This window comes from Aegilops tauschii, chromosome 7 (genome assembly GCF_002575655.3).
Source record: "Aegilops tauschii subsp. strangulata cultivar AL8/78 chromosome 7, Aet v6.0, whole genome shotgun sequence".
Taxonomy (NCBI): domain Eukaryota; kingdom Viridiplantae; phylum Streptophyta; class Magnoliopsida; order Poales; family Poaceae; genus Aegilops; species Aegilops tauschii.
In genome coordinates, this window is record NC_053041.3 from 377,445,839 (window position 1) to 377,464,646 (window position 18,808).

Genomic DNA, 18,808 nt, shown 5'->3' on the forward strand with positions numbered 1-18,808 from the left:
AGCACAGACCATTTGAGGTCTGGTCGCTACAGGTTGATATGATCACCATCGCACACTCCCTTTACCTTCGGGATTAGTGTTGAACCTAAAATAAACGTTATTTGGTGTTTGCGTTGAGCATAATATGATTGGATCACGTTTATTGCAATACGGTTATTCATTTAAGTCAAAGAATAATTGTTATTCTGTTTACATGAATAAAACCTTCTGTGGTCATACACCCAAGGTGAATTGTTTATTATTCTCGATCATAGTGATACACATATTCATAATATTGAAGCCAAAAGATGCAAAGTTAATAATGATAGTGCAACTTATTTATGGCACTGCCATTTAGGTCATATTGGTGTAAAGCACATGAATAAACTCCATGTTGATGGGCTTTTGGAATCACTTGATTATAATAATTTGATGCTTGCGAACCGTGCCTCATGGGCAAGATGACTAAGACTCTGTTCCCCGGAACAACGGAGCGAGCCACTGACTTATTGGAAATAATACATACCGATGTATGTTGTCCGATGAGTGTTGAGGCTCGCGGCGGGTATCGTTATTTTCTGACCTTCACAGATGATTTGAGCAGATATGGGTATATCTACATAATGAAACACAAGTCTGAAACATTTGAAAAGTTCAAAGAATTTCAGAGTGAAGTTGAGAATCATCGTAACAAGAAAATAAAGTTTCTACAATCTGATCGCAGAGGTGAATATTTGAGTTACGAGTTTGGCCTTCATTTGAAACAATGTGGAATAGTTTCGCTACTCACGCCACCTGGAACACCACAATGTAATGGTGTGTCCAAACATCGTAACCATACTTTATTAGATATAGTGCGATCTATAATGTCTCTTACCGATTTACCACTATCATTTTGGGGTTATGCATTAGAGACAGCTGCATTCACCTTAAATAGGGCACCATCTAAATCCGTTGAGACGACACCATATGAACTATGGTTTAGCAAGAAACCTAAGCTATCGTTTCTTAAAGTTTGGGGCTGTGATGCTTATGTGAAAAAGTTTCAACGTGATAAGCTCGAACCCAAATCAGAGAAATGCGTCTTCATAGGATACCCAAAGGAAACTGTTGGGTACACCTCCTATCACAGATCCGAAGGCAAGATATTCATTGCTAAGAAAGGATCCTTTCTAGAGAAGAAGTTTCTCTCGAAAGAAGTGAGTGGGAGGAATGTAGAACTTGATGAGGTAATTGTACCTTCTCCCGAATTGGAAAGTAGTTCATCACAGAAATCAGTTCCAGTGATTCCTACACCAATTAGTGAGGAAGCTAATGATGATGATCATGAACCTTCAGATCAAGTTACTAACGAACCTCGTAGGTCGAGTATGGTCCGCACCAGAGTGGTACAGTAATCCTTTCTGTAAGTCATGTTACTAGACCATGACGAACCTATGAACTACGAGGAAGCGATGATGAGCCCAGATTCCGCGAAATGGCTTGAGGCCATGAAATCTGAGATGGGATCCATGTATGAGAACAAAGTATGGACTTTGATTGACTTGCCCGATGATTGGCGAGCCATTGAGAATAAATGGATCTTCAAGAGGATGACGGACGCTGATAGTAGTGTTACTATCTACAAAGCTCGAATTGCCGCAAAAAGTTTTCGACAAGTTCAAGGTGTTGACTATGATAAGATTTTCTCACTTGTAGCGATGCTTAAGTCTGTCCAAATCATGTTAGCAATTGCCACATTTTATGAAATCTGGCAAATGGATGTCAAAACTGCATTCCTTAAATGGATTTCTTAAAGAGGAGTTGTATATGATGTAACAAGAAGGTTTGTCAATCCTAAAGGTGCTAACAAAGTGTGCAAGCTCCAGCGATCCATCTATGGACTGGTGCAAGCATCTCGGAGTTGGAATATACGCTTTGATAAAGTGATCAAAGCATATGGTTTTATACAGACTTTTGGTGAAGCCTGTATTTATTGGGAGCACTAAAACCTTTCTGATAAACATATGTGAATGACATATTGTTGATCAGAAATGATGTAGAATTTTCTGGAAAGCATAAAGGAGTGTTTGAAAGGATTTTTTCAAAGAAATACCTCAGTGAAGCTACTTACATATTAGGCATCAAGATCTATAAAGATAGATCAAGACGCTTGATAAGATTTTCAATGAGTACATACCTTGATAAGATTTTGAAGAAGTTCAAAATGGATCTGTCAAAGAAGGAGTTCTTTCCTAAGTTGTAAGGTGTGAAGTTGAGTAAAGACTCAAAACCCGACCACGACCGAAAATAGAAAGAGAATGAAAAGTCATTCCCTTTGCCTCAGTCATAGGTTCTATAAAGTATGCTATGATGTGTACCAGACCTATTGTATACCTTAATATGATTTTGGCAAGGAGTACAATAGTAATCTAGGAGTAGATCACTGGACAGCGGTCAAAATTACCCTTAGAGGACTAACGAAATATTTCTCGGTTATGGACGTGACAAAAAGTTCGTCGTAAAGGGTTATGTCGATGCAAGCTTTGACACCGATCCGGATAACTCTGAGTCTCAATCTGTATACATATTGAAAGTGGGAGTGATTAGCTAGAGTAGCTCCATGTAGAGCACTGTAGACATAGAAAATTTTCAAAATACATACGGCTCTGAATGTGGCATACCTGTTGACTAAACTTCTCTCACAAGCAAAACATGATCACTCTTTGGGTGTTAATCACATAGCGATGTGAACTAGATTATTGACTCTAGTAAACCCTTTGGGTATTAGTCACATGGAGATGTGAACTAATCACATAAAGATGTGGACTATTGGTGTTAATCACATGACGATGTGAACTAGATTATTGACTCTAGTGCAAGTGGGAGACTGAAGGAAATATTCCCTAGAGGCAATAATAAAGTTGTTATTTATATTTCCTTATATCATGATAAATGTTTATTATTCATGCTATAATTGTATTAACCTGAAACTTAGTACATGTGGATACATAGACAAAACAGAATGTCCCTAGTATGCCTCTACTTGACTAGCTCGTTAATCAAAGATGGTTAAGTTTCCTAACCATAGACATGTGTTGTCATTTGATGAACGGGATCACATCATTAGAGAATGATGTGATGGACAAGACCCATCCGTTAGCTTAGCATTAATGATCATTTAGTTTTTATTGCTATTGCTTTCTTCATGACTTATATATACATATTCCTCTGACTATGAGATTATGCAACTCCCGAATACCGGAGGAACACCTTGTGTGTTATCAAATGTCACAACGTAACTGGGTGATTATAAAGAAGCTCTACAGGTGTCTCCGAAGGTGTTTGTTGGGTTGGCATAGATCAAGATTAGAATTTGTCACTCCGAGTACCGGAGAGGTATCTCTGGGCCCTCTCGGTAATGCTCATCACTATAAGCCTTGCAAGCAATGTGACTAATGAGTTAGTTGTGGGATGATGCATTACGGAACGAGTAAAGAGACTTGCCGGTAACTAGATTGAACTAGGTATGATGATACCGACGATCGAATCTCGGGCAAGTAACATACCGATGACAAAGGGAACAACGTATGTTGTTATGCGGTTTGACCGATAAAGATCTTCGTAGAATATGTAGGAGCCAATATGAGCATCCAGGTTCCACTATTGGTTATTGACCGGAGATGTGTCTCGGTCATGTCTACATAGTTCTCGAACCTGTAGGGTCCGCACGCTTAATGTTCGATGACGGTTTGTGTTATGAGTTATGTGATTAGATGACCGAAGTTTGTTCGGAGTCCCGGATGAGATCACGGACATGGTCGAGACATAAATATTGATATATTGGACGATGTTATTCGGACACCGGGTGAGTTCCGAGAGGTACCGGATAATTATCGGAGTGCCGGAGGGTTATCGGAATCCCCCAGGGGAACTAATGGGCCTTGATTGGCCTTAGTGGGGAGAGAGAAGGGCCACAAGGGGGCTGGCCGCCCCCTACCCCTTTGGTTCGAATTGGACTAGGGGAAGGGGGCGGCGCCCCCCTTTTCTTCCCTTCCTCCCCTCCCTTCCTTCTTCACCCTTTCCTCCAGGTGGAATCCTACTAGGACTTGGAGTCCTAGTAGGACTCCCCTCTCCTGGCGCGCCCTACAGGGGCCGGCCCGCCTCCCCCTCCCCTCCTTTATATACGGGGGCATGGGGGCACCCTAGAACATACAAGTTTCTCTTAAACGTGTGTGGTGCCCCCCTCCACAGTTACACACCTCGGTCATATCATCGTAGTAGTTAGGCGAAGCCCTGCACTGGTAACTTCATCATCACCGTCGCCACGCCGTCGTGCTGACGGAACTCTCCCTCGGCCTCAACTGGATCAAGAGCTCGAGGGACGTCATCGAGCTGAACGTGTGCTGAATGCGGAGGTGTCGTATGTTCGGCGCTTGGATCGGTTGGATCACGAAGACATTCGACTACATCAACCGCATTACTAAACGCTTCCGCTTTCGGTCTACGAGGGTATATGGACACACTCTCCCCTCTCGTTGCTATGCATCTCCTAGATAGATCTTGCGTGATCGTAGGAATTTTTTTGAAATACTGTGTTCCCCAACAAATAGATCATACATATTTATAGAGCATTTTTTATTGCTTGAACCGATGACAACTTATTTGAAGGATCTTACTCAATCCATAGGTAGGTATGGTGGACTCTCATGGCAAAACTGGTTTAAGGGATGTTTGGAAGCACAAGTAGTATCTACTTGGTGCAAATAATTTGGCTAGCATGAGAGGGAAAGGCAAGCTCAACATGTTGGATTATCCATGACAATATAACTTCTATTTGGATATAAGAAAACGTAACCCATTATGTTTGTCTTCCTTGTCCAACATCAACTTTTTAGCATGTCATATTTTAATGACAATTACAAAAGATGTCAAAGATAGTATATTTATATGTGAAGCCTCTCTTTCTTTATTACTTTCTATTAATTCCAACAATGACCAAAACTATATTTGTCAACTCTTAACAACTTTAATTCATCATACTCTTTATATGTGAAGTCATTACTCTCCATAAGATCAATATATGATCTTTTTATTTCTTTTTATTCTTTCCTTTTATTTAATTCCGTCAAGATCATAGTAAGAAAGCAAAGCCCTCAACTCAAACCACTCTTTATTATATATCTCAAGGACTCGATTACATAGATAGAGATCGAAAGCTAGATCATACTAAAACTTTATTCTACTAGATCAAGATATAATCAAAAGGATCGAACTAAGAAAAAGATAAGGTAAAGATGTGATGGTGATACGATACCGGGGCACCTCCCCCAAGCTTGGCAGTTGCCAAGGGGAGTGCCCATACCCATGTATTTATGTCTCATTCTTCGGAGGTGGTGATGATGGAGCTATTGATGGAGTTGTTGATGAAGTAGTGTCACACATCGAGCGTAAGAGATGCTCCAACTTGCGAATAATGCCCTTGAGTGCGGTGATATGCTCTTGCAAGAGAATGTTTTCACGAGTCAGATATTTATTTTGCACACGAACTATTTCAATGATCTTGAAAGCTTCAATTTCAGTAGGGGTAAGGCGATTGTAGTAGGGTTGAAGGATGTCTTCTTCTGCTGCCGGAACTTGATCTTCCGCAGCCTTCTTGATCTTATCACCCTCGTTTATTTCCCCAGGTTCTTCTCTCTTCATCTCTATCTTCATTAGCCAAGCATCGTCGCCCGCGTTGTTGGAGGAGGGGGACGACATGATGCCTGGCCTTGAAACCTCTGGCAGAAAATAGATCGAAACAAGAACAGGAGATATTGTCGTGGTATGGTGGTCAAAACTTTCGGGAGATTATATAGTGAATTTTTACCGACCAAAAGAAGTATCGTGCAAGAAAACGGAGTTCAGAGGGCACACGAGGTGGCCACAAGGACGGGGGGCACGCCCGGGGGGGTAGGCCGCGCCCTCCACCCTTGTGGTGGCCTCGTGTCTCTTTCGAACTACTTTTAATTTTCCTAATTTTTTAAATATTCCAAAACAGAGAAAAATTGCTATTGGAAATGTTCTGGAGTCGGTTTACTTACCGTACGACGTACCTATTCCTTTTCGGAGTCTGAAACAGTCTGGAAAGTGTCCCTTATGTACTCCTCCGGTGGTATGGTTTAAATTATGGTCTCAACATTTATGGGAGTACCTGAGATATAATGTTTGATTCTTTGACAGCTTACCACCTTCGGATTTGTTCCTTCGGCTTTGTTGATTTTTATGGCACCGGAATGATAGACCTCCTCGATAATGTAAGGACCTTCCCATTTAGAGAGAAGCTTTCCTGCTAAAAATCTTAAACGAGAGTTGTATCACAAAACATGATCACCTACATTAAACTCACGCTTTTGTATCCTCTTTTCATGCCATCTTTTAACTTTTTCTTTAAACAACTTGGCATTCTCAGAGGCTTGGGTTCTCCATTCATCAAGAGAGCTTATGTCAAATATCCTCTTCTCACCGGCAAGTTTGAAATCATAATTGAGCTCTTTAATAGCCCAATATGCCTTATGTTCTAGTTCGAGAGGTAAGTGACATGCTTTTCCATAAACCATTTTATACGGAGACATACCCATAGGGTTCTTATCTGCAGTTCTATAAGCCCATAATGCATCATCAAGTTTCTTAGACCAATTCTTTCTAGATCTATTAACAGTCTTTTGCAAAATCAATTTAATCTCTCTATTGCTCAATTCTACTTGACCACTAGACTGAGGATGATATGGAGATGCGATTCTATGGTTAACATCATATTTAGCAAGCATTTTACGGAAAGCACCATGAATAAAATGTGAACCACCATCAGTCGTCAAATATCTAGGGACTCCAAACCTCGGGAAAATAACTTCTTTAAGCATCTTAATAGAAGTGTTATGATCAGCACTACTAGTTGGAATAGCTTCTACCCACTTAGTAACATAATCAACAGCAACTAAAATATGTGTATACCCATTAGAGGAAGGAAAGGGTCCCATATAATCAAAGCCCCAAACATATCAAATGGTTCAATAACAAGTGAATAGTTCATAGGCATTTCCTGACGTCTACTAATATTACCAATTCTTTGGCATTCATCACAAGACAAGACAAATTTATGAGCATCTTTAAAGAGAGTGGGCCAATAGAAACCGTATTGCAATACCTTGTGCGCAGTTCTATCTCCAGCATGGTGTCCTCCGTAAGCCTCGGAGTGGCACTTGCGTATGATCGGTTCCTATTCATGCTCGGGTACACAACGTCTAATAACACCATCTAATCCTTCTTTATAAAGGTGTGGATCATCCCAAAAGTAATGTCTTAAATCATAGAAAAACTTTTTATTTTGCTGGTATGTGAAACTAGGTGGTATAAATTTAGCAACAATGTATTAGCATAATCAGCATACCATGGAGTATTACGAGAAGCATTTATGACAGCTAATTGCTCATTAGGAAAGCTATCATCAATAGGCAGTGGGTCATCAAGAACATTTTCTAACCTAGACAAGTTGTCTGCAATGGGGTTCTCAGCTTCCTTTCTATCAATAATATGCAAATCAAATTCTTTTAGCAAGAGAACCCATCTAATAAGTCTAGGTTTAGCGTCTTCCTTTTCCATAAGGTATTTAATAGCAGCATGATCAGTGTGAACAGTTACTTTGGAATCAACGGTATAAGGTCTGAACTTATCACATGCAAATACAACTGCTAAAAATTCTTTTTCAGTAGTAGCATAATTTCTCTGGGCACTGTCTAGAGTTTTACTAGCATAATGAGTAACATTCAATTTCTTATCAACTCTTTGTCCTAGAACAGCACCAGCAGCATAATCACTAGCATCGCACATAATTTCAAAGGGTAAATTCCAATCAGGCGGCTGAACAAATAGGTGCAGAAATCAAGGCCTTCTTAAGTATTTCAAATGCTTCTACACAATCATCATCAAAAACAAAAGGGACATCTTTTTGCAAGAGATTAGTGAGAGGCCTGGAAATTTTGGAGAAGTCTTTAATAAACCTCCTATAGAAACCAGCATGACCAAGGAAACTTCTTATACCTTTGATATCTTTAGGACACAACATCTTTTCAGTAGCATCTACGTTAGCTTTATCAAATTCAATACCTCTTTCAGAATTTTTTTGCCCCAAGACAGTACCTTCATTAACCATAAAGTGGCACTTCTCCCAATTTAAGACAAGATTAGTTTTTTCACATCTCTGCAAGACTCGATCAAGGTTGCTTAAGCAATCATCAAAAGAGGTTTCGTAAACGGAGAAATCATCCATGAAAACCTCAACAATATTTCACAAAAGTCAGAGAATATAGCAGTCATACATCTTTGAAAGGTAGCAGGTGCATTGCATAAACCAAAAGGCATACATCTATAAGCAAAGGTACCGAAAGGGCATGTAAAAGTGGTTTTCTCTTCATCATCTTTTGACACAGGTATTTGAGAGAAACCAGAATAACCATATAGAAAGGAAAAATTGGTATACTTGGATAATATTTCTAGCATTTGATCAATAAAAGGTAGAGGGTAATGATATTTTCTAGTAGCTTTATTTAATTTGCGAAAATCAATTACCATTCTATAACCTATAACAATTCTTTGTGGGATCAATTCATTCTTATCATTAGGAACAACAGTAATACCTCCTTTCTTAGGGACACAATGAACAGGACTTGCTCATTGACTATCAACAATAGGATAAATTATACCTGCCTCCAGAAGCTTTAATATTTCATTTCTTACCACTTCTTTCATCTTGGGATTTAACCGTCGTTGGTGATCAACAACTGGTTTAGCATCCCGCTCCAAATTAATTTTGTGCTGACATAGAGTGGGACTAATGCCCTTAAGATCATCAAGAGTATATCCAATAGCGGCACGGTGCTTCTTCGGAGTTTTCAATAATTTCTTTTCTTCATGTTCACAAAGGTTAGCACTAATAATAACAGGATATATCTTCTTTTCATCAAGATAAGCATATTTCAGAGTATTAGGTAATTGTTTAAGCTCAAACAAGGGATCACCCTTAGGTGGAGGAGGATCCCCAAGGATTTCAACAGGCAAATTGTGTTTCAAAATAGGCCCTTGATTAAAGAATACTTCATCGATTTCCCTTCTTTCATTCATAAACATATCATTTTCATGGTCTAGCAAATATTGTTCTAAAGGATCAGTAGGAGGCATGGCAATAGAAGCAAGACCAATAATTTCATCCTTACTAGGCAATTCTTTATCATGGGGTTGTATACGAAATTTAGAGAAATTAAAATCATGAGACATATCCCCTAAACAAACAGTAACAACATCTTTCTCGCAGTCTATCTTAGCATTAACAGTGTTCAAGAAAGGTCTACCAAATATAATGGGACAAAAATTATTTTGTGGGGAAGCAAGAACAACAAAATCAGTAGGATATTTTATCTTCCCACACAAGACTTCAACATCTCCAACAATCCCAATTGGTGCTATAGTATCTCTACTATCAAGCTTAATAGTAAAATCCATATCTTCTATCTCAGCAGATGCAATATCATTCATAATCTCTTTATATAAGGAATAAGGAATTGCAATCACACTAGCACCCACATCACATAAGCCATGATAACAATGATCTCCAATTTTAATAGAAACAACAAGCATGCCAACAACAGGTCTATGTTTATCTTTAATATCGGGTTTAGCAATCCTAGCAGCTTCATCACAGAAATAAATAACATGCCCATCAATATTATCAATCAAAAGATCTTTAACCATAGGAATACTAGGTTCAACTTTAATTTTCTCAGCGGGTGTAGGTGTTCTAGTATAACTCTTATGAACCACAGTTGAAGCTTTAGCATGATCCTTTATTCTAACAGGAAAAGGTGGTTTCTTAATATAAGCCGTAGGAACAATAGGATCAACACTATAAGTAATAGTTTATTCTTCAACTTTAATAGGTTCTACTACTTTAACTTCAATGGTAGGATAATATTTAAACCACTTCTCCTTAGGGAGATCAACATGAGTAGCAAAGGATTCACAGAAAGAAGCTACTATCTCAGAGTCAAGTCCATATATAGTGCTAAAATCATGAAAAGCATCGGTATCCACAAAAGATTTAACACACTCAAACTTAAGGTTTATACCTGACTCCTTACCTTTGTCGAGTTCCCAATATTCATAGTTGCATTTAATTCTTTCCAATAAATCCCATTTGAATTCAATAGTCTTCTTCATAAAAGAACCGGTACAATAAGTATCGAGCATGGATCGATCATTATGAGAAAGCCGAGCATAAAAATTATGAATAATAATTTCTCTTGAGAGCTCATGATTGCGGCATGAATATAAAATTGACCTAAGCCTCCCCCAAGCTTGAGCGATACTTTCTCCTTCACGAGGTCAAAAGTTATATATATATATATAATTCCGATCACGATGAAGCAGATGCATAGGATAAAACTTCTGATGAAATTCCAATTTCAATCGGTTGTAGTTCCAAGATCCAATATCATCACATAGCCTATACCATGTCAATGCCTTTCCCTTCAAAGATAAAAGGAAAACCTTCTTCCTGACAACATCCTTGGGCATACCTGCAAGCTTAAATAATCCACAAACTTCATCCACATAGATTAGGTGCATATCAGGATGTAATGTTCCATCTCCTACATAAGGATTAGCTAGCAGTTTCTCTATCATACCTGAAGGAATTTCATAATAAATATTTTCAGTAGGTGCAGTAGGTTGAGGAGCAACTCTTTGCTCTTCCGGTCGAGGTGAAGATACCCCGAACAAGCCCCTCAAAGGATTATTTTCCATAGTAACAAGTGACAGTAAATTTCAGCACACTATATAAATGTTTCCTTGCCAAAGGCGCTTCACTCCCCGGCAACAGAGCCAGAAAAGAGTCTTGATGGCCCACAATTATAGGGGATCTATCGTAGTCCTTTCGATAAGTAAGAGTGTCGAACCCAACGAGGAGCAGAAGGAAATGACAAGCGCTTTTCAGTAAGGTATTCTCTGCAAGCACTGAAATTATCGGTAACAGATAGTTGTATGATGAGATAATTCGTAACGGGTAACAAGTAACAAAAGTAAAGAAGGTGCAGCAAGGTGGCCCAATCCTTTTTGTAGCAAAGGACAAGCCTGGACGAACTCTTATATAAAGCAAAGCGCTCCCGAGGACACATGGGAATTATTGTCAAGTTAATTTTCATCATGCTCATATGATTCGCGTTCGTTACTTTGATAATTTGATATGTGGGTGGACCGGTGCTTGAGTGCTGCCCTTCCTTGTACAAGCCTCCCACTTATGATTAACACCTCCCACAAGCATCCGCAACTACGAAATAAGTATTAAGGTAAACCTAACCATAGTATGAAACATATGGATCCAAATCAGCCCCTTATGAAGCAACGCATAAACTAGGGTTTAAGCTTCTGTCACTCTAGCATCCCATCATCTACTTATTACTTCCCAATGACTTCCCCTAGGCCCAAACAATGGTGAAGTGTCATGTAGTCGACGTTCACATAACACCACTAGAGGAGAGACAACATACATATCATCAAAATATGGAACGAATACCAAATTCACATGATTACTTATAACAAGACTTCTCCCATGTCCTCAGGAACAAACGTAACTACTCACAAAGCATATTTATGATCAAGATCAGAGGAGTATTAATTATCATTAAGGATCTGAAAATATAATCTTCCACCAGATAAACCAACTAGCATCAACTACAAGGAGTAATCAACACTACTAGCAACCCACAGGTACCAATCTGAGGTTTTGAGACAAAGATCGGATACAAGAGATGAACTAGGGTTTGAGAGGAGATGATGCTGGTGAAGATGTTGATGGAGATTTACCCCCTTCGATTAGAGGATCATTGGTGATGACGATGGCGATGATTTCCCCCTCCCGGAGGGATGTTTCCCCGGCAGAACAGCTTCGCCGGAGCCCTAGATTGGTTCTGCCCAGGTTCTGCCTTGAGACGGCAGCGCTTCGTCCCGAAAGCTTCCTTCTGATTTTTTTCCAGGTCAAAACACACCATATAGAAGAAGATGGGTGTCGGAGGCCTGCCAGGGGGCCTACAAGGACGGGGCGCGCGCCCTCCACCTTTGTGGCTGCCTGGTGGCCCCCCTCTAGTGCTTTCTTTGCCCAATATTTGTTATATATTCCAAAAATATTCTCCGTTAAGTTTCAGGACTTTTGGAGTTGTGCAGAATAGGTCTCTAATATTTGCTCCTTTTCCAGTCCAGAATTCCAGCTGCCGGCTTTCTGCCTCTTCATGTAAACCTTATAAAATAAGAGAGAAAAGGCATAAGTGTTGTGATATAATGTGTAATAATAGCCCATAATGCAATAAATATCAATATAAAAGCATGAGGCAAAATGGACGTATCAACTCCCCCAAGCTTAGACCTCGCTTGTCCTCAAGCGAAAGCCGAAATCGAAAAATATGTCCACATGTTTAGAGATAGAGGTGTCGATAAAAATAAAATACGGACATGAGGGCATCCTGATCATCCTTAAAACAACAACATATAATGCCATATAATGGGTGCGCGCGTCGTCGTCGAGCAACGCCGCAACGACAACCGCCGAACTAATGGGTGCGATGGCCCCGACGTCGACAAGCCCGCGTTCGACGATGGCGGGTGCCTGCCTTTCGAGGTTGGGTTCCCTACCTTTACTCGTGAGCTGCGGCAAGTCCGTTGGCCGTCCGCTCGCACATTCAAGCCAGAGATACCCGAGAAGTATGATGGGAGGCTGAACCTAGCAGAGTTCTTGAGCATCTACACCATCGATGTTCAAGCTATCGGGGGAAGAGATGAGAAGGTGTTCGCCAACTACTTCCCTTTGGCACTCAAGTCCAATGTGAGGTCTTGGCTGATGCTCCTGCCGGAGAACTCCATTTCGACATGGGCTGACCTGTGCCATGAGTTCATTGGCGCCTTCACGGGCGGCCATCAAGAACCAGGACGGCCCAGCAACTTGCAGCTTCTCCAACAAAAAGAAGGAGAGACTCTACGAAAGTATTTGTAGAGATTCAGCAGAGTCCACAGAAATATCCCAGATTTCCACCCAGCGGCTGTGATAGCTACCTTCCAATCCAATGTGAGCAACCGTCTAGAGAGTTTGCAGCTCTCAAGAGTAATAGCTGGAGCGTACTGGACTTAGATTCGAGTGATGCTAAACCACTATCTAATTCTTCAGCTCTAGGATTTTTCTCTCGGTGGATTTTTAACTCAAATCACCCTAGAGAGGGGGTTGCTCCACAATCTTCTAAGAATCAAACGGAGCAGCCACCGGACAAAGCCGGTGCAGGGTGGCTATTTATAGCCGCAGCCTTCCCTGATGGGAAATGGCCATTTTGGACATGCGGTCCAGCCAATGGCCAACCAACATGTTTGCAACGGTTGGATTTTTCAAGCAACAGTAACATTACTTGAGGAACAAGTAATGCTAACTCTCCAGTCCGAGACAAATCTCTCGCAGCGAAGAAGATCACAATCTCTTCCTGGCAGGTATTTGCTCGGAACACAAAGAGATTTCTCTCAAAGCTTTCATAGGATTGCGTTTAGCATCAGAGAACGTAAGCTTCGAACATTGTACCCCCCCCCCTGAATAGTACGGTGGTCCTATGACTCAAAGAAAGAAAAGAAGAATAATGAAAAGAATACTTCGTCTTCGACTTCCTTCGGCTGCAGTCACTTCCTTCGTAAACCACCGAACCAATTGCTTTTCGTCAACAATTTTAGGGGTCACTCTTCACAGCATAAGCTTCATGAATAATGCTCGCTGCTATGCAGGGCATATTCTTCGAAGTTTATAGCAATATCCTCATGACTTCAAGGACTTTTAAATCTGTGTGCACTAGTAAACATATTAGTCCCTTACTATTTATGTCAACAATTTTCAAAACATAAGGAGGCAAATTATTGCACCAACAGAATGGTCCAGCTTTCAATGAACAGCTTCACAATTTGATGCTTGCATTCTTTGGGACCAGCCCATATGAAGGGGAGCGAACATCTTTGTTGCCAAGATTCTGGACTAAGGAACATGCAGCTTATTGTGCGCGCATTCTGTTCTGCAAGAATCGCATATTCAAGCACAAGATTCTAGATTTTGCCGAACTCGAAAGATTTCCTTGCTTTCTCTAGACAATCGAGAAAGAGCAAGTCTTTCTGAAAGGATTTCTGCGTTTTAATCATGGATGGAATCGATAAGTAATTCTTCAATTCTATGCCATTCCATATATCTTAGGAGACATTGCAGATGGCAGCACATGGGTTCTCGAATGGATGACCGACGAAGATAAGACCATGTTCTCTAATGATCAGTTTCTAGCTTTGCTAAATATTCCTCATTGTGAAATTTATAAGGCTCATGAACACAAACTGCATTTTGGGGAAGTCGCTGAAGCTCAAATTCATATCCTGATGGGCCCCGAGCTTGTTGGTGATGCATGTACCGAAGTGAATCCAAAAAATCTGGCATATGAGAACAAAGTGTTGTTCTACACACTCTGTAACTCTCTCACCCCTACTAACCAACCAGAAACTATTGGTGGTATCATGGCAAATGCATTTAATGCAACATATCATGGCATTCGGTATGATGTTCCCGACCTGTTCATTCAGAACATGGTCTATGCAGCTAGCGGGGCTCAAGCTTTCAAGCCGTATGCTCTGTGGATTATGTATGGATAGAGCATCTTACTAAGAAAAAGTTATTTTGTCCTCATGTGCTGAAAGTTTCACTCCTCTAGTTCCTGACACTCTGTAAATTTTAAAGGATATAGGAAAAGGAAAGACACCCATTGATGCAACCGCTCCTAATTCAGCTTGAGCCTCGAAAGTCAAGAAGGCCACTTTTGAAATCCCTTGAGATGAAAATCCTTCACTATACGAGATTTGTGTTTGCACTCAACAGGCTCTTGATAGCCATATCATGCTTGAATGCAAAGTGAAAGTGGAGAAGATGGCTAAGATAAATTTGCTTCACAATTATGCTCCCCAAACTCTTCTACATGAGAAGGAACAAAATAAGAGCTCCTGGACTCTACTTCAAAAGCATTATACTCGTAAGCAGCTCACTGCCAAGGACATCGAGAAGAACTATAACTATCTGGAGCGGTTTGAAATTCCTCGCATCCGAAGACAAACTCCAATTCTGCCTCAGAGGTCCGACTCCATTGATCTGCTATTTGTCAAGCCGGATGATGAAAATGAAGACACTGCATGCACTTTGATTTACAAGCCAGATGCTCCTTGCTCTAAAGATCTCGAAGCCAAAGACGGAAGCCCTGCTCCAGCCTCGGCCTCCACCATTCCTCGTTCTGATTTGCCAAACAGTTTGACCTCTGAGGGTTCTTCGGATGAGTAGTTCCTCGCATGCATTCTCCTTCCTTTTTGACACTTGTTGGCAAAAAGGGCGAGAAGAACATCAAGAGATAGATGTGCGGGTTATTTGCAGGGTTTTGCTTTCGCCATTTGCTTTTCAGTCAAATAGTTTGGTTTTCTGCAGTTGAACTTTTTGCTTAAGTGGGCATGAAACATTATAGCACCGCCTGTGATGCTGGGAACCTCGTTATCATGTAATGTTAATAACCCCCCTGCAATGCTATATTTTCCCTCGTATCGTTGGTTGCAGGTGCCTTGTAAAATTTACCTTCATGCAATAATTTTCATTGATTATCTTCCTGCAGAGAAAGCAATAGCAGTTGAGAAAGGATTATAAATCCTCATTTCTCTGAAGAGAAATGCATTCGTCTCAATGAGATGTAGTTCCTGTCATGATTTCGCATTGATTTCTAACTTGCAGGAAAATACCTTTGAAAGCATATCTACCTCGAGCAAAATTATAGTTCATACCTTGCTCTGAAATTACCTGCGTATCTAACCTTGCAGGGTAGTCATTTATCTCATGTGGATTCAAGCTATGTTCCGGGGAAATCTTCATGGATTGTTTCTGCGATAAAACATTTCAAAGTATTCATACTCTTTAACAAATCTTCTTCAAATATTATGTGTCACAGAAAACATCTCGGATATTATTGAGTGCATTTGTTAAGTCAACGAACGATATCTACTATCAATCCTACTCAAGCAAAGATTCACATCGCCTCCCTTGTACTTACATACATATGCATGACTTCAGTCAAATCTTCAGTAAGATGCATATTGTCAGGGGGAGCGTGTCACATCTTCGTGATTATCTTCCGCTACTTAATTTTCCTTCGCAATACATTCCTTTATATCTTCATCTACCTTAGTTGTGTTATGTTTTGTCAACAATCGTCCAAAAGGGGGGGCAAAGTCTTGCCCCATTGTGTTTTGGAGATTGTTGCCAGAAACAAGCATGTATTGATTTGTTTGCTAGTGCATACAGAGATAAATAGTCCATGCAGGAAGAACCGAATGCTATATTCCGTGTTAAGTTCAAGGAACTTCACCGAAGAATATCTGCGTTGCAGAGAAGGATGAGCTATGTTTTGCTAAGATGTATTTGCGAGAAGATTGAAGTCAAGGAATTGACCCCTTAAAATTATTGCTAATGAGAAGCAATACAGGTTCGGTGTTGTCAAGAACAAATTCACTGCAGTCGAGAAGTTGAAGTCGAAATGAAGATGTTGCATTTATTTCGTTGTTCTTCTTTCTCTCTTTTGAGTCATAGGACCTCCGTATTATTCAGAGGGGTATAGGTTCTCGATGCTTAGGTCCGCTGTGATGCTTAGCCGAAACCAATGACTGAGAGAAATCTCTTTATGCTTCGATTGATTACCTGTCAGTAGAAGACGTTGTTCTTCGGTGCTACAGGAGATATCTTTCAAACTGAGGAGTTAGCATTTCTTGCTCAGCAAGGAATGTTACCATCGTGCTCAATTTCCGACTGTTGGAAATGTGTCATTCTGCCATTGGCTGATCCGCATGCCCAATTTGGTCATTTTCCATCAGGGACGTCTGCGGCTATAAATAGCCACCCCGCTCCAATGTTGTCCGTTCGCTGCTCCGCTTAAGATTTCTGAGAAGATTGATTGACCATCCCCTCTTTGACGGATTTGAGTTTAAAATCCACTGAGAGAAAACCAAGAGCCGACTTAGACAGTGATTGAGCATCACTGTAGTTCTAAGTCAGGGTTCTTGTACCTATTACACTTGACAGATGTGCACTTTCTAGACGAATAGGTGTCGGCTTGAGTGACGAAGAGTAATTGTATTCACCAAGCAAAGTCTTCAGCAACCAAGAGTTGGTGTGGTTCGCGAAGAAGTATCTCGAGGGTTTGGAGATCGCCGACAAGTATCTACCACGAGTGAAATCAACTGGGGTCTGATCAGCTCCTAGTTGAAGGAGAATAGGACGGAGAGAGGTTTCTCATGTGTTCAATCACAAGTCGCTCCAACCAGATGTAGTCCTTCGGCAGAAGGGCGAACTGGTCTACCAAATCCTTCTATCACCATCGAGCACCACTGGTTCACTTATCTTTACGGCATTCCCTTCAGAAAATTACTTTTGTGCTCTACGTCGATAGATATATCTGGATCTTAGTACTGTTTCTTCTGTTTTAGCATGTGTATCTTTTGCAATCATCCATGTTTGTACTGTTAGCTTTGCCTTCATATCTTTGTTATCATTCTTCCATGATACTTCATCTGATAGGTTACAACATCACCATTATTATCATCAAGACCTGAACTATGATGCTCGAATGATTATAGCTTCTTAGCTCGAAAGATTTGCTCCTCACTGAAGTGCATGTTCATTATTATCTTATCCAAACCTATTCCGTTGTTGTGTTTGGGCTCAATTCAAAACATTTGCATGAATTTTTGAATCTGCCATTCACCCCCCCTCTTGTCGATATACTCTCGGTCCTAACAATTACCATCCCCTAAATCAAAAGATCACAAAAAATAAGTATCCGCTTTTCTCGAATTGATGATCTTTTCGACTAGCTACTCGAGATAAGTCTTTTCCAAGCTCAATTTGAGGTTAGGCTACCATGAAATCAAAATCTGTAATGAAGACATTTCCAAAACTGTCTGTACAACTCGCTATGGTCTCTATCTGTACATTGTTAATTCATTGCAGTTACAAAAATAAACGAAGAAAAACACAAGTGTTTATCGTGATGCACCCAGAAACACCATGCATGTGGCGTTGGCACACATATACTTAAAATATCATCGTTTGTGTTATGCCGTAGCAACCCACGTGTATTTAGTCACTACATTATGACACAAACGTAGGCATAGTTAGAGCATCTCCAACGGCCGACCCGTAATTTTTTCCCCGTATCTGTTCGCAGACAGGGGGAGTAGTCCACAGACACTAATATGGGAGGCCGTCATCCGATGCTGCTCACATACATTTCAACCCACATTTGAACTAATCGGATGAAATTCATGCAAACCAGCCTATATTCATCAAATTCGAGTAGAAAATAACACAAGTCATTCATACTAGCATGCAAATTAAGTCTAGTACAACAATGTCTCAAATTCGACTAGATTAATGGGATGTTCAACAAGTTTTTCATCAATGGATCAGGCCCTCCTGCACATACTTCCCCTTCAGCTTCATCTAAAAGTGTGTACGTAAATGACTGTCCCACCGTCCTGTGGTACACCACGGCAGCGCGTGTGGTTACATAATGTGTAGACCAACATTGAGTGAATGAATCAATCAACAAGTTGAGCAAGAGGAAGCGAAACTTACGATCTCATCCTCTGTCGTGTGCAATGGCCACCTTGCCTCCTGCTGAGGAACCACGTCACAAAACTTGGTGACGTTGGTCTGGATTGCGTACCAGTG